A 5,252-nucleotide genomic window follows, 5' to 3' on the forward strand; every position below is an offset into this window, starting at 1 on the left:
AGACCAGGAAAAATGTGTAAGTGGAATGGGAAAGGTTAGGCAGTGCTGGCCCACTCCAGAGACCTCTGGTAGGATCCTGAGGACGTGGAAGGCAAGGTACACCTGAAATGCTGCTGGAGCGACAGGAAACACAAGACAGGGTGCTGGGCACAGACCCTGCCACGGCTCATTGTAAGCTGCATGCACCTTGAATGCATGTTACAAACACACACGGCACTCCAAGGTCAAGGTATTTGTGTCCTTTGACTCGAGTTGTTGACAGATTACAGAACAATAGTGGTTGACGACTATACTCCCTTCATGGCTCACTGCCTTGTTTGCTGAAGGGGCTGGCATAACTCAGTGAAACGATGAGCCATCTCGTGTAGGGCCACCCGAGACAGACTCACCATAGTGAAGAGTTCTGACAGAATGTGAACCACTGGTGGGGCACTTGGCAAACCACTCCAGGATTCTTGCTGTGAGGACCCCACGAGCTGTGTAAAAGGGCAAAAAGATATGACACTGAACATGAGCCCCCCAGGTTGGAAGGTGTCCAGTATTGCTATTGGAAAGGTTGGAGGACAACTGCTAATAGGCCCGGAAAGAATGAAGCTATGCTCACTTAAATCTCACCAAAGGAAGCCAGTATAAAACAAGAATTAAAACTAAGAAACAGAAAAAAATAACTGTGCAGAGGGACTTCTCTAGGGGTCCAGTGTTTCAGAGTCCACCAGCCAATGCAGGGGTCACAGATTGAATTCCTCATCTGGGGAGTTTCCACATGCTGAACGACAACCAAGTTCATGTACTACATCAACTGTGCTTCTGCTAAAGAGCCCAAAGAAAGATCTATCACCATGAGAAGACCTCAAACTGCAAGTAAAGCAGAAAACAGCTCTGAGACCAAGTGTATGTTTTAAATTACATAAAAAAAAAAAAAAAACTGAGCAGAGTTTATAAGAAGTGTGACCAGTGAGACATACCCCTAAAAGAGTTTTAATAATTTTAACAGTAAAAGTTGCAGATTGAATAATGAAAACATTAGAAACCAGGCTAGAAATATGAACCATTAAAACATTTTATCTGAAATATTATTTTCAAGGATATTTATCCAACTGAAAACGTAACAAATCTTGGGGAAGAAGGGTCATCTATCACAAGGGGATGAAGTTTAAACAGGATATACGAACTCTTAGAATTTTGCAGGGACTTAAGGAGTAGGAAGGTAGAGTCAAAGAAAAAATGTCACTGGTGATTTACATAAGACAGAAGTTGTCTAACACATCTGGGTCCTGACATCATAGTTACCCCGTGTGTGTGTGTATGTGTGTGTGATTGTGCGTGCACGTGCATAATAGATAAACACACTTGAAGTTCTACACTAATCGACTGACAGGTATCTGTGCAATCCTATTTGGCAAAATCACCATGCAGTTCATTACATCATTCTTTAAATCACATGAGCTCTTCAGATAATAGAAGTAAGCAGAAAAACACATACAAAAAATAATAATAATAAACAAAGTAGAACTTACATTAAATAAAGCCTTATATTTGAAACCGAGTATCTGCTTCTGTTGAGAACTCTGCAGCCAGCATTTACTCAAGGATTATTTCTTTCAGCTCCAAAATGTAGCAAAACTAATATCGTGTTATTTCAGGAACCTTTGTGAAAATCAACAGATATATACAATAATGATCCATAAATGGATGAAAATTCAACTTTCACAAGCTTGTGAATGGTGAACAGTTTGCTTTTGACACAAACTTGCTAAAGGCTAGTCATATGACCTTCACCCTCTGTCTTTATCATTGCCCAAAAGAAGGAATCTGGAGTGGGGGAAACACAAACCAAAACACAACCAAATCTGCTCTTGGGGAAGGGACAGGAATATACAGACAAATATATTTTGGACATAGTTACAAAGGAAATTCAGTAAAATAATTACTGTATAGGGAAAACTGTGGAAGAAATTGGAAATTCATAGGACAAAAGAAAAAATAACTTCAATCCATTATTTGCTACATGTTTTACAAGTAACACAGACAGACTCGTAGGCGTCTATGCAAAACAGAAAGCAAAGAAGACTCTAGAGGTAAAACACAGGTGGACACTCTTTGGCCAAAGTTCAGATGGTTACTGATTAGGATATACACCAAGCAGGATCCCACACTGGGAACAGAATATTAATAACCAAGCCTCAATCAAAATATTTACATCTTTGTGGGACAGCCTTAAGGAAGCACAAGAGAAGCCAGCAACGGCAGGGAAATATTGCCACATCTCTATCTGAAAAGGGACTCATATCCAGAATATCTTAAAAACCTACAAACTTCATAAAAAATAAAACATTGATTCACTCAGGAAGGAACAAATGACTTGCAGAGACACTTCACAAAGAGAATTGACAAATAGCAATCACCCCTCTTTATTCTTTCAGGAAATGGAAATTACAACTGTAACCTCATTCCATCACACATATTATAATATCTAAACGGAACAAAACTGAGCACACTGAATGCTGGCAAGGATGTAGCAATGGCAATTCTCGTCTCCTGTTGGCAAAAATCAAGAATCAGAAGGCACTGAGATCCAGCAGCTCCACCCCTAAGTGACTACCCAGCAGAAGAGCACCTTAGTCCCTTAGAAAAACTTGTCTGTGAACACTGCAAAGGATAAACATGGAACATACTCTGAAGGTACTACGCAGGGCCAATGGGAATGGATCTACACAAAATATAGATATTTACTCAAACGAATATGCTGAGGGAAATATGCCAGAAACACACACACAGATTCAATGTTTGAAAAATTCTAAAGAATACCAATTAGTCATCTATTGTGCCAGAAAACTGAGGGGTGAGTTCCCAATTCAGGGCTGGGGGAGGTGGTAGGCAGGAGTAGGTATGACCAGGGAGCCCAAGGATAGTTTTGAAGCTGACAGATATACTCAGATACTAACTGGGCGAAAGTTTTTACAACTCTCTTCATCCGAAGGTTATCAACTGTACAGTCTGAAATATGTGAGCTTTTGGGGTGTATCACCTACATCTCAACCAAGAGTTTTAAAAACTCACCTTTCAGTTCAGCTATGGAGTTCAGTTCAGTAACACAGGTCTAGTTCAGTTTCAGTATTTTATGGCTCCAATCAGGATCCATGCATTTACTTTTTTTATTTTAACCGTGATCATCATATGCTGGTGTCAGCCTGGAAGCAAACTGCCCAAGCGAGTGTCATTTAGAGAGTGGCTGACCATAGGTTCTTTAATCTAGCTTGCCTAATGTGAGGCCAGTCAGGAGTTCAAAGAACCTGGAGTTCAGTGTCAGGGGCTGCATGCAAGGCAGAAATCTCATACACTGCAGTGAGAGTAGGTTATACCCTAAAGGCAAAATTAAATTGGAGAGATGAGTGTGGGAGGGATCCTTGAGTGGGGCAGAAGACGAAAATTGACTCCTGTTGAAAATTTTTCATTAAATTTAAATAAAATATATAAAGAAACCATGGTGATGATGGTTTAGTCACTAAGTCTGGTCCAACCCTTGGGACCCCAAGGACTGTAGCTCGCTAGGCTCCTCTGTCTGTGGGATTCTCCAGCAAGATTACTTAAGTTGGTTACTATTTCCTTCTCCAAGTCATCTTCCCAACATGATAGAATCTGCACCTATCTCTTGCGTTGTCAGGTGGATTCTTTACCACTAGCAGCACCTGGGAAGACCAAAGAAGCCTTAGAAACTATGTACTATGTTCTGTATATATACAGAAATTCAGTTCATTCGCCCCGTCGTGTCCTACTCTTTGTAACCCCATGGACTGCAGCTAGCAAGAGTACCCGATCCTTCACCATCTTCCGGGGTTTGTTCAAACTCATGTGCATCAAGTCAGTGACGCCATGCAACCATCTCATCCTCTGTGGGGACCCCATGGACTGCAGCACACCAGGCTTCCCCGTCTATCATCAACTCTCGGAGCTTGCTCAAGCTCATGTCCATTAAGTGGGTGATGCCATCCAACCATCTCATTGTCTGTCGTCCTCTTCACCTGCCTTCAATCTTTCCCAGCATCAGGGTCTTTTCCAGTGAGTCAGTTCGTTGCATCAGGTGGCCAAAGGATTGGAGTTTCAGCTTCGGTCTCAGTTCTTCCAGTGAATATTCAGGACTGATATCCTTTAAGATGGACAGGTTGGGTCTCCTTGAAGTTCAAGGGACTCTCAAGAGTCTTCTCCAACACCACTGTTCAAAAGCATCAATTCTTTGGTGCCCAGTTCTCTTTATAGTCCAACGCTCACATCCATACATGACCACTGGAAGAACCATAACTCTGACCAGATGCACCGTTTTAGCAAATTAATATCTCTGCTTTTTAATATGCTGTATAAGTTTGTCGTTGCTTTTCTTCCAAGAAGAAAGTGTCTTTTAATTTCATGGCTGCAGTCACCATACGCAGTGATTTTGGAGCCCAAGAAAATAAAGTCTCTCACTGTTTCCCCATCTATTTGACATAAAGTGATGGGACCAGATGCTGTGATCTTAGTTTTCTGAATGTTGAGTTTTAGGCCAACTTTTTCACTCTCCTCTTGCACTTTCATCAAGAGGCTCGTTGGTTCCTCTTCACTTGCTGCCATAACGGTGGTGTCATCTGCACATCTGAGGTTATTGATATTTCTCCTGGCAATTTGGATTCCAGCTTGAGCTTCATCCAGCCCAGCATTTCACATGATGCACTTTGCATACAAGTTAAATAAACAGAATGGCAATATACAGCCTTGATGTACTCTTTCCCAACTTGGAACCTGTCTGTTGTTCCATATCCGGTTCTAACTCTTGCTTCTTAACCTGTATACAGATTTCTCAGGAGGCAGGTAAGGTGGTCTGGAATTCCCATCACTTCGGGAGTTTTCTACATTTTGTTGTGATCCACGTAGTCAAAGTTTTCAGTGTAGTCAATAAAGCACAATTAGATGCGTTTCTGGATCTCTCCTGGTTTTTGATGATCCAGTGAATGTTGGCAACTTGATTTCTTGTTCTTCAGCCTTTTCTACATTCAGCTTGAACATCTGTGTATATATGTATACACAAACACACACGTATCTATGTATATCCATACATGAATCAGTGGAATACTTGGTAACCATAAAAATGTGAAACTTTGAGCAACATGGATAGACTTTAAAGACATTATGTTAAGTGAAATAAGTCAGATGGCAAAAGAAATACTGTATGATATCACCTCAAATGACCATGACAGTTTATGACTCTCTGGATGGTAGCA

Source organism: Moschus berezovskii, chromosome X (assembly GCF_049115385.1).
Source record: "Moschus berezovskii isolate FMDL1 chromosome X, NW_MosBer_1.0, whole genome shotgun sequence".
In the NCBI taxonomy this organism is placed as follows: domain Eukaryota; kingdom Metazoa; phylum Chordata; class Mammalia; order Artiodactyla; family Moschidae; genus Moschus; species Moschus berezovskii.